The sequence below is a fragment of the Tamandua tetradactyla genome, chromosome 20 (genome assembly GCF_023851605.1).
Source record: "Tamandua tetradactyla isolate mTamTet1 chromosome 20, mTamTet1.pri, whole genome shotgun sequence".
NCBI classification, from domain to species: Eukaryota; Metazoa; Chordata; class Mammalia; order Pilosa; family Myrmecophagidae; genus Tamandua; species Tamandua tetradactyla.
In genome coordinates, this window is record NC_135346.1 from 2,850,803 (window position 1) to 2,863,356 (window position 12,554).

Consider the following 12,554-nt stretch of genomic DNA (forward strand, 5'->3'; position numbering starts at 1 on the left):
GACTCCCATGGCTGTGAGTCTTCCTGGCAATATGGGACAGAACTCCTGGTATGAGCAGGCACCCAGCATCATGGGATTGAGAAAGCCTTGACTAAAAGGGGTAAGAAAGAAATGAGATAAAAATAAAGTTTTAGTGACTGAGAGATTTCAAGAAGAGTCAAGAGGTTATCCTGGAGATTATTTTTATGTATTATATAGATAACCCTTTTAGTTAATGATGTATTGGGCTGGCTGGAGGAAAATACCTGAAACTGTTGAGCTGTGTTCCAGTAGTCATGTTGCTTGAAGATGATTGTATAATGATTTAGCTATCACAGTGTTGCTGTGTGATGGTGAAAACCTTGTGTCTGATGCTCCTTTAATCCAGGGTATGGACAGATAAGTAAAAGAAAATAAGGATAAAAAATAAATGAAAGAGGGGAGGTAAAGGTTTAAAAATTTGGTATATTGAAATATTGGTGGTCAGTGAGAGGGGAGGGTAAGGAGTATGGAAAGCATGAGTTTTTTCTTTTTTATTTTTTTTCTGGATGATGCAAATGTTCTAAAAATGATCATGGTGATGTATACACAACTATGTGATGATACCGTGAGCCACTGATTGTATACCATGTATGGACTGTGTGTGTGTGTTTGAAGATATCTCCATAAAATATATAAAAAAAGAAAAAAGGTCACTGTCAACATGAAAGGCACATGGCTGGCATCTAGTTGTCCTTGTTTCCAGTTCCATTGATTCTAGCTTCTAATGCCAGTGGTTTCCTCTCTAAGTGTCTGTGGGTCTTCGCTCAGCTCTTCCAGGACAGAACTCCGGGTTCTGACTTAGCATCTCATTTGCCAAGAAGGGAAGGCACATGGCATTGTCTGCTAGGCTCCACATCTCGAAACATCCCTATCCAGGCATCTGCTCTCTTTGGTGGCATGTTATGCATTTCCAAATGTCTGTGTCTCTGTCAGCTCTGAAGCACCTGTTTTCCAAGCATCTATATCTGAGCTTTCTCCAAAATGTTTCCTCTCTTAATGGGCTCCAGTAAACTAATCAAGATCCACCTTGAATGGGGCCAGAATACTCATGGAAAAGGAATCCCCCCAATTTTTTGAAAATCAAAAAGATCCTCAGGCTGTGAACAAAATAATGAAGGGTCTGGACCAATATCAAGATGGCACAGTGGGCTTCCATAGCTTCTTTTTGCTAATTGCTGGGCTCCCCATCATATGCAATGACTATTTTGTAGTACGCATGAAGCAGGAGGGAATGAAGTAGACAGAATTGAGGAATTAATTCCCCCCAGCCTCATAAGAATTATCCCAAGAGTTGCTTAAGGATCTGCCCCACAGCTTCCCTCTGCATAAAGATTTCAAAAAAGATTGGGGCCTTAGAAAATATACAAATAAAATCCAACTTCCTTTTAACAAGCAATGGAAGAAAAGTCAATTAAATGCCAGATAAGCTTTTAATTTTTACGTTGTTTGGATCCTCTTGCCCTCAATAAACCATTTTCTTTCTTAAAATCTTAGAAAAAATAAAAGGCCATATACAGAATTAGGTTCATCATATCTCCATGGAAGTAATCTAATCAAAACATCACAGTCACATCTGAGTGTGTCACATCTCCATGGAAACAATCCGATCAAAATTTCCCACCCTAAACAATAGGTCTGGCCCCAGAAGATTGGATCAGGATTAATCCAATCTTTTCTGGGGTGTGTAATAATTTCACACCCACACAACTGCCTCTCTTGGTGAGGCTGAGTCTTCCTCCAGTGGAAAAAAGAGAATGAAAAGGGGAGGTCACCTATCTTACGGCCAGCCCTTCACTGTCCATCACATGTGGGGCTAAGCGCTTTGTAAGTATTTATGCCTATAGGTCCTGCGAGGTCAGGAAGGCGCAATGAGCCATGGAGAGGTTTGTTCGAGGTTACAAAGAGGGAGCTACAGCGTCCACCTGTAACTTCCACTCCATAAACCGTTGGACTTCCAAGTTCCAAAACTGCTCTGGTTACTTTTTTCTACTTAAATCCTATTGGTCTGACTTGGTCCTGACTTCAAGGTGAATCCAAGAGGTGCCCCTACTCATTTCTGGAGTTCCTATGTCACCTCTTAAGTGGCATGTTCTAGAGTCTTACCAAGACTGTAGGCAGATGTACAGCTTCTTTCGCCTTCCAGTCTTTGTTTTGAAAGCTGGAATCCAGGCTCCAGTCTTGAAATGACTAACTTGCAAATTTTTGGTGCTCTGGAATATAATAGTTGCTGGATCAGGGTCTTTTGAAAGGATATTTTTAGTTGGAAGGATACAATATATTAGACACATTCTTAAAACAAAATTTAGTGTCACTACACTCACATACAATAGGCCTACAAGTAAACTCCTGATCTCTCACCCCCAAACTTTCTTGCCCTAGCTGTCTCCCCATCTGAATTGATGGCAACTGCACCTCATTTGCTCAAACCAAAGCTCCAAGGGCCATCCTTAACTCATGGCCCTTGGAGTTTTGGTTTGAGCAAATGAGGTGTCTCTCCACACATCGCCTACTTAGTCTACCTGGTAACTACCTTCAGGTAAGTTTGGCACTACCTTCAAACTCTATCTAGGATTCCACACTTCAGCATCTCTCCAGTCACCTTTGTTGCTCATCCCCCACCTGTACTTGGAAGCCTGGACTTCATGCCAAAGCAGAGATCTTGATACAGCTCTGCTCAAACGCCCATTGTGGGAGCGGTGTGAGGAGGTAGGAACGATCCCCGGACTGACCAAATCCTGCACACCGCTGCCCCGCCTCGGGCACACACACCCCACTGCTGTGGCTGCCATGCCCAGGAGAAAGACTGAAGGGAATGCTAAAGGAGATAAAGCCAAGTAAAAGATGAACCACAGAAAAGATCTGCAAGGTTATCTGCTAAATCTGCTCCTCCAAAGCCAGAATCCAATCCCAAAAAGGCCTCTGCAAAGAAAGGAGAGAAGGTACCCAAAGGGAAAAAGGGGAAAGCTGATGCTGGCAAGGATGGGAATAACCCTGCAGAAAATGGAAATGTCAGACAAACCAGGCACAGAAAGCTGAAGGTGCTGGGGATGCCAAGTGAATTGTGTGCATTTTTGATAACTGTACTTCTGGTGACTATACATCTTGAAATTTTTTCAATCAAGTTTAATAGAAATGCAGAATTATGTTTTACTTTTATTTTTTTAAGCTATGTTTTTAGCACACAGAACACTTAATTGTTATTTTTGGGGTAAGGGGCAAATGTCATTAATAGAATGTCCCCAAAGCTGGATTATTATGGGAGAAAACACCTTTCCCCTCTAGTTTTGAGAGACTTCGTCTTTACTCTGAAGATACTAGATTCCCTGATGTTGAGACACATTAGTCACCGTGGCACAAATGCCTTTTGGTGTGGAAAAACTAAAATTCGTTTTAATGTCTTCATGTCCTCTTCTCCCTCTCAGCCTTCGGTATAAACCTGACTCCCTTAAATCTGTTTGGGCCTGACACCCAAAAATACCAGAATATCAGGCAAAAATCTGGACTTTCCAGTGATGCTCCTGAGATGGCATCCCAGAAAAGAGCAGTGAGTCCTTGTTGTTTGGGTTGTGGATCTTCAAACTGAAAATTCTGCCATTTTCATTTCATTTCCTGAAAGTCTGTGTCGACTCGTGAAAAGTTTTTAAACAACACACTAAATGTGAAATGTCAACCCTCACTCTAAACTTTCCATGTTCAGAGCATCAACTGAAGACTTCATTGGGTTTTCTAGTGACTTTCTGATTTTGGTAGTCTGTTGAAGAAGGGAGTTTGAAAGCTGTTATATACTATTAACGATTGTTTGCCCACGTCCTACCTGAAGTACCATGATTGTTTATGAAAAGTATTTTTTATAAAGCTGGATGCAGTTTAAAGCCATTGTGGCTCCACAGCTCACTTGGTGTGAAAGCCACAGTCCTTATAATGGCCTGCAGAGTCTAAAACCAACTGGCCTCCTTCCTCTCTCACCTGTTCTCCCCTTTGCTTATTCTATCCCAGCTACCTTTGCATTGCCATTCCTTGCACACACCTTAGGGCCTTTGCATTGACTATTTCCTCTGCTTGGAGAGCTGCTCTCCCAGTATCTGCATAACTTATTCTCTCACCATCTCCACATTTTTTCTCAGATGTCACCATCTGGTTGAGGTCTTCCCTGACCAACCTCTTTAAATCTGCCCCTCACCTATAGCACTGCCAGTCTTCCTTACCCTGCTCCATTTATTTTGCCCATAGCACCCCTCATAACCTCCTAACATGTGTATTGTATGTGTAACTATTTAGTATGTGTAACTATTTAGTGACTAACCCTCTCCCTTCCATAAGAACTTAAGCTCCATGAGGGGAGGCATATTTGGCTGTTTGATCTCCTGCTGTATCCCATGTGTCTAGAATAGTTCCCTGGCCCATAGGTAGTCAATAAACATTTCTGAAATGAGTGAATGAATTAGAATAAAAATTTTTATTACCTGGTATCCCAGTTCAGGCCTCTCTCATATGCAAATATATGAACATAGTTGTAAGCATAGGGTACATGTTTTGCATTCTGATTTTTTGTCATCACGCCATAAATACTGCCAATGTTTCTTAAGTATTTTCATAATTATAACCATCATTTCTACTTTTTAAATATACTTAGATTTTATGTGCTCATTATAACCAGTCAGTGTAGAATTTAACAAATAAACAATTATCTTCCCTTTCTCTTCCAGTCCCACACTGCTGAACAGAACCACTGTTTTAAATGTATTGCCTGTCCTTCTTATACATACACACATAAATATGTATTTGATGTAAATTTCACAGTTCAGAGACATATGCTTGAATTCTGACTTCATTTTTATAATTCAAGTCAATTTGTTTTAGGTCTCCTTCATAGCAGAAAAACTAGATCTAGTTAATTCAAGATAAATACTAGTACTTCATGATTTATTTGTTCATGATTAGCTACAATTTAATTTCAGTCAATATACAATTTACTAATGCCCTCTTATCCTGTTTCAGTTTGCTAATACTGCCAGAATGCAATATACCAGAAATGGATTGGCCGTTACAAAGGGAATTTTTTTAGGTTACAAATTTACAGTTTTAAGGTCATGAAAATGTCCAAATTAAGGCATCAACAAGAGGATACCATCACGTAGTAAAGGCTGATCACTTCTGGGGTTTCTCTGTCAAATGGGAGGGAACATGGTGACGTCCGCTGGCCCTTGCTCCAGGGTTTCGTTGCTTTCAGTGCCTGGTTTCAGTGGACTCCTTTCTGAGCTTCTGTCTTGTCTCCTAGCATTTTCAGATGTCTGTGTCTTGGTTTTATCTCTGCTCTCTATACTGCTCTGTGTTGGCTCTGAGCACTTTCTCTCTCTGAGCTCCTTTAAGGACTATAGTAAACTAAGACCCACCTTGAATGAGCAGAGTCACAAGTCCATGGAAGGAACCTAATCAAAAGATCATACCCACAATTGGGTGGGTCACATCACCTTGGAAAGAACCTAATCAAAAGATCCCACCATACAATTAAATTAGGATTAAAGGAATATGGCTTTTCTGGGGTACATAATAGTTTCCACTTTTCACCTTCACATAATTATCACAGTTTTTTTATTATTATAAAGGAAATATACATTTATGATAGAAAATAGTAAACCATAAGTAGCAAGATGAAAATATAAAAACTATCCATAAAACCAGAAACCAGAAATGAGCCTTACAGATTTTGTTCCACTCATATATGCATGTTTAGGATTGTATTCTATCCAGCTTTTACTTCTTAATATAGTGTGAACATTTTCCCATGTCAAAGAAAATACTTCTACAGCAGCTTTAATAACTGTGGTGTCCCAATATACAAGTGTACCATAATTATCAACCCTGTCTTTGTACATTTTGGTTGTTTCCAATTTCTCACTTTTGTAAAAATGCCTGAGGTAAATCTCCAGGCAGATCCTTTATTATTTCCTTAGGATAAAGTCCTGGAAGTGGTGTCATAAGATGCACTCATTGTCAGAAGTCTTTTGATGCATGTTGTCAAAAGAGAGAGATGGCATTGCCTTGACACCGATGGACCAGAGTCCTTTGCTCCACTCCCTGCCAGCATTGTTGGCATTGCTTTGACACCGATGGACCAGAGTCCTTTGCTCCACTCCCTGCCAGCATTGTTGGCATTGCCTTGACACCGATGGACCAGAGTCCTTTGCTCCACTCCCTGCCAGCATTGTTGGCATTGCTTTGACACCGATGGACCAGAGTCCTTTGCTCTACCCCCTGCCAGCATTGTTTTATCATCTTTTCACGTTTGCTAATCTGATAGAACAATGCTTTTGCATTGTCATTTCAAGTTGTATTTCATTGATTAAAGGTAGAATTTAATGAATCACTGTTTTTATGAACCACTTTTGTGAACTGCCTACATATCTTTTGTCCACTTGGACTCATCATTTCTTACTCACTGGTAAGAACTCTGTAGAATATCAGCCCTTTGTTACCTGTGTTGCACATATTTTCCCAGTTGTTATTTGCCTGTTAAGTCTGTTTATGTGCTCTGTTGACATTGTAGGAGTCAACATCAGCTGGACAAATCTGGTCTTACTGTCCATGCTCTGCCTGCAGAATAAACACTTAAGAGTAGGCTAGAGATGTTTGCATCAGTTACCTTGCCTAGAAGAGCCACTGGTACATAGGCAGGGGGTCTTTAGGACCATCATTCAGTTTAGGGTGGACAAAAGAGGACCTGATACCTGGGAAGTATGGATGGGGGGCTGTTTACACCAGATGGCACTACCCCCCCCCCCCCCCAATGGAAGCCTTACATTTCCATCAGAAATAGGAAAATGGCCTTCTTCTTCTGAGATCTGCTGAGCTAGGGGAAATTTTCTCACAGGTGACAAACCTCAGGTGCTCAAAATGGTAGTTTCAACCTTCCTACCTCAAGGGCAAGTTAGCCATTCATAAAGCCTTGGGTCACACTTTCAGCAGAATTTATTGGCCTTGTTCCCCTAGGTTTCAACACCAGTTGATGCCAAGGAGAAGTCTGAAGCCAAGCTGATTGTTTCCCTTTGGGAAGAAGCTTTCCAGTCTAGATGTCCATGTAGGTTTTCCTTTACCTATGAAGTTCACTAACTTTACCAGAACGTCTTAGTTGTTATGTTAGTTTTTTGTAGATATTATACCCTTTAAATGTACAGATTTAAGTTTTGTTCTGTTTTATTCTAGGTCCACTATTTACTGTAGTATTTCCTTTGGCAAGTTCCTAAACCTCTCTATGCCTCATGGTAGTGCTTAAAACTATAAATTTCAGTTACTACTGTTACTAATTCAGAAAAGTTTCAGTCTCCTACTTCTTTGAACTTTTTTTGTGGGGAGGGGCAGACCTCTTTCATTTGTTCTTTTCTGCAGGAATTATGCTTATGTTGGATCTCCTTTGACTGTTTTCCATCTCCCTTATTTTCGTATCTTGGTTCTTTTCCATTTGTTTCATTTTGTACATATGTTGGATCTCCTTTGTCTTCTCTCTCTCTCATTTTTATACTTTTGTTCTTTTCTATTTGTTTCAGTTTTTGTAAATAGGTTTTTAGTCATGCTTATTCTATCATGGAAATATCAGGCTAATATAATTCAGTTCCTTTATGTTTTCCTTAAGTTCAAACTAAAACTCTAACATTGTCCTCTATGTTAGAGCACTAACTCTATCTAAAACATTATGCACCTACTTTTTATTGAGATTTAATTTATATGTCATAAAATTTACCCTTTTTAAAGTGTAGTATTCAGTGGTTGTTAAATATTCACAGAGTTGTACAACTATCACCACCAATTCCAGAATATTTTTGTCACCCCCAAAAGAAACCCCATACCCATTAGCTGTTGATCCCTATTCCTCCATTCCCCACCTCCAGGCAACCACTAATTCTGTCTCTATTAGCCTATTCCAGACATTTCGCTATGAATGGAATTTGTGACCCTTTGTGTGTGACTTCATTCACTTTAGCATAAAGTTTCCAAGGTTCATGCCTGTCCTATGTATCACATATCGATATTTTAATCTTTGTATAGCTGAATAGTATCCCTTCGGATGTAAATACAACATTTTGTTTATTCATCGATTGATTTGTTTCCACTGTGCATCGATTTTTACTACTGTGACACTCAGATTTGAGTGAATAAGGAAACAGAGCCCCACGTGAGAGGCTATAGAATCCCCCAGACAGAGAAGGCATTTAGGGGGAATTTGTGTTTTCTGGAGGGCAGTGGGTATGCGTCAGTGCCATCCTAGATTTGAGGAAATTCCAATTTTTAAATGATCTGTTATCCTATAAGGCCACAGGTAAATTATCAGACCATGTTTCATCTGCATGTCAGGTGAAAATAGTCCTGGCCATGAGTCTCTTCTGACATCTCCTTTTCTTCTCACTCACTCTCTCCTCTGGCCTGGTCTGTGTTCTGTCCTGAAGCTTCTTCCTCCATTAAGTCTCCTCACAAGCAATTCATTAGTCATCAGTCCATTTTTAAGCGGCCACTCCCTCCCACAGTGCCAGGAGGTGAGGACGGACTTTCTGGAACAGCAAAAGCAATTGTGTCTTCTCACCACCTTTTCCATGTTCCTGGGAGGTTTTGCTTGTTTGTCTGTGTGTTTTTCCCCAGGGTTGCTGTAAATAAAAGACAGAAGAGAATGTGACAAGCCCAGATATCAGCATAGCTAAGGCGTAAAGCTGATGACTTTTCATAGACGCCTTAAGGAATCTAGGTAAAACCCAGAATATTAAGCAGAGACTTGGGATAAAAGAGAGGACAAGTGAAGGGCACATGGGAATTTCAGTGCAGTCATGGGATGAAAGTTATTTAATTACACTTAGAAATTGCCACACATTCCTGCCTCATTTCACAATGCAGAATACATTGTATCTGGTCTTGCTTATTTAACCCTGTATGATTATTTTAATTATGGTTATTTGGGGCATTTTCTCCCCAACTAGCTTACGAGCTTCTTAACGGCAGAGATACTGTTTACCTCATCATGCTCACATGTCTCTGTTCTGTTTGGTAAATTGAATTGAACCTGCAGGCCCTGGGCCTGGCTCCCCTGATTTCTGTGGATGCAGGAGATTCAGTTTCCTCTTCATAAAGCCAGGATAAAGAAACCTGTCCTTTGCCTTGGCAAGGTATTCATAAGGATCAAATGAAACCATGGGTGTGGGAACCCTTTTAGAATTGGAAAGAGCTACGTAAAATATCCATGGCAGTTGGAAATCTACAGATGGCAATCGATGTGTGCAGGGTTCTGGTGTGTACTGAGGTTTCGCGGGAGGGCACTTTACTGCCCTCTCATTGGAGGACAGACAAAGCCCTGTGTGTCCCCTTCCTAAGGAAGCGGCTTCAGTTCCTCACCTGGTCTCTCCCCTTTTCAGGGCTCTCAGAGTGTGATTATAGCATGTGATCATATCTTGGAGAAAGCCTGTCTGGTTTTAAACACCTTATAATATTATTATAAGTCCTATCACCAGTTTTGTTTGTTCTTTTTTCTTAAGCCTGAATTGGCATTTAGACCAGGGACTCATTATTTAATTAGAGCAACTCCATTAGGGAGGTTGCCCAGTTACACTGAGAGTATTTGAAACCTCAAATCCTGATGCCAGGAGGCTAAGGTTTTCCTGTACTGTGCATCCACTTACGGGGAACTGGGAGGAGAGGTAGAGGGGAAGAACTGGAGTGGCAGAGGGCAGGGCTTGCCTTAGTTTCCTAAAACAATGGGCTGGCTTAAACAACGGGAATTTACTGATTGACAGCTTTGAGGCCTGGAGTCCAAACTCCAGGCATCTGCACAGTGATACTTTCTCCCTGAATGTGTTGACATTCGGGGCCAGGTGCCAGCAGTCCTTGGGTTCTTGGGCTTTTCCATCTCATGGCAGTGGACATGGCGACATCTTTTCCTCTCTCTTCCATGTTATGTTGACGTCCAGCTTCTTCCCCCGCTCCCTATGGCTTCTCTCTCAGCACCCAGTGTGCCTCGCTGATCAGGACTTCAGCAGTATGAATGAAGCCCCTCCCCTGGTGGGCTGACCTTCACTGATGGGGTCCATCTTCAGGGCCCTCTCTCCAGAGGGGCTCACACACCCGGCCAGGGGATGGGACCTGATCATACCTTTTGTGGGGGACACGACTCAGTCCCCAACAGGGTCAAGGGAGCTTGGTCAGAAATAGAAGACTGTCTTTTGCCTTCACAATATTTCAGGTCAGATAGAAAGAGGAGAGACAGTCTCAAGAAATAACAAAGAAACCTACAAATAAAAAGCTGGAGACAATTCAGAAGTGCTGTTGTAAACAACTATTGACAGGGATGCAAAATGCACCAGGAAGACCCCCTGGGGGCTGGGGGTGGGGTCACCAGCAAGGTCTTAAAGGGAACAAAACAATGAGAGGAGTCCTAAATCCTCCTTTACTTCGAGTAGAGCCAAACTCCAGTAGGAAATTTTCTTCTCCCTTTAATCTAAGCCGTGTCTGGCTGGGATGCTTGGATTCTGAATTCTGACTATGCTTCCAGTGACCACTTCACCACTTGCCTCTGACTGAGAGTTTGCAGCTCTATGTCCCCCAGAAGGAAAAAAAAAAAACATGTTCATAAACTTAACCCACTCGTGTGGGTGTGAACCCATTGCAACTGGGACCTTCTGATGAGGCTACTTCAGCTCAGGTGCTGCCCAACTCAATCAGGATGGGTTTTAATCCTATTACTGGACTCCTTCATAAGCAGAATGAAATCCAGATGCAGAGAGAGAAAGCTAAAGGGAGCAGCCAAAAGCTGAAAGTGAACAGAACCCAGGAGAGAAGGGAGAGGCTGCCATGTCCACTGACACATGACAGAGAAGCACAGGGCCAAGGGGCACGGGCCGCCAGCCCCTGAAGGCCAGTCTTCAGGAAGAAAACATCACTTTGATGATGGCTCGATTTGGACTTCTGACCTCAAAACTTACTCCCATTGTTTAAGCCACCCCATTGCATGGGATTTGCTCTAGCAGCGAGAAACAGAAACACTGACCAAATCCTTTCCTTCTCTGCCCCTCAAAAGCATCTCCTTGCATGAAAGCAGTTGAAAAGCACTTTGGGGAAAACAGTTCTGGCTATTTTCCCAAACCATAATTATAACCTTACCACTGTTCCTTTATCTTTTTTGAAATGGGTTTTAAACCAGAACAACCACTTCTAATTGTTAGAAACATTTTAAGTAATTATCAGAAATAATCTTCATCATAAAACAGGAAACACATATAATACCCTATCAAAGTACCACCGTTCTCTGGTCATTCGCATGGTATGTGATTCACTCTTTCATGCCTTATCATGGGACAAAGGTGGGGACTACATGTGGTTCCTCCATCACCCCAGAACAATCACCAGGCTCTTTCGGAATACTGAGAGCACAGAAACGCCCAAGCATACCTTCATTAGGTGACTGCCAACTGACCAAAGCAAATTTTTAAAAATCATAAAGCAGGGAAAGGCCCCAGGTTTGGAGGTTTGGGAGTTAATCCACTAGGTACTTCTGTGCCTGCCACCTCTGAGGTGCACACAGCTGGGGGCCTCCCATCTGCATTGTCACACCCTGGGTTATTCCAGGAACTATCAAAGGGCCAACCTTTTCTGATGACTCACCCCTCCAAATCATCCAGACCCTTCTGAGATCGGGCAAAACCACATGCTTGCTTGCTTGCAGTCTGGTGTTCCTTCTTGATTGGGTGAAAAAAGAGAACGCTGGAGTTTCTGCCGAGAGTTGGGTGTAACATATTAAATGGGTCAGATCTGCTCAGCCACAACTTGGTAAGACTATGCCAAGAAAAACCTGAAGCACTGCTTGATTTACTGTCCCAAAGCATCCTTCCGGGCTGCGTCAATATCTAAAACCCCACAGGATGCTCATTCCAGGGAGGAGGTCACTGGTCTGAGGGACAGGGAGACTCCACCCCTCCGTCCCTCCCTCTGAGGCAGCACCTCTACCTCCCCATTAGAGCTCTCACTGGTTTTCACTTGTTACCACGTCAGATGCCACTCCTCCTTGAAACCTCAGTACAGCCAGCACTGAGTTTTCCTTGCCCTGCATTGGAATCCTCCGAGGCACAGCCGACCTTAGTCCGGCGCCTTTCTGCATTCAATTCCACACCACCCACAGCAATTTCCGGAAATGCCTTAAGTGGAAGGGTGAGCAGCTGCCAGATGTAACAGAAATGAGCAGTCACAGAAAAGCTTGAGATTTTTAAGATTTTGTGGAAGTCCTAGGGAGTCTGTGGAATCAAAATTCAGAACGAATGGTAGAAAAGAGAGTTGGGAGTATGAAAGATTTAACCTGGTAAATCTGGGGGAAACAGAAACATGATATAGTGAAAGCAGCAGGACTTCGGGCTAACATTAGAGCAAAATTTACAGATCTAATAAACCAAACCCCTAGAGGAGAGCTGCAGCCAAGAGACCTGATTGCAAATTGTGCAACCTTGAACCAAGAAGACCAAGTTGGTGCAGTAATGGAAAACAGAAAAATGAGCATTCCAAGAAAA

General features: G+C 42.1%; 1 long non-coding RNA gene across 1 annotated transcript; it reads right to left on the reverse strand.

Moving 5' to 3' along the window:
* Positions 1-8,084: 8,084 nt before the first annotated feature.
* On the reverse strand, positions 8,085-12,087 carry LOC143664840 (uncharacterized). The gene is made up of 2 exons (XR_013166613.1): positions 11,659-12,087; positions 8,085-8,657 (listed from the first exon to the last, which is right to left on the reverse strand). It is a non-coding gene; the product is annotated as an uncharacterized LOC143664840 (long non-coding RNA).
* Positions 12,088-12,554: the final 467 nt, after the last annotated feature.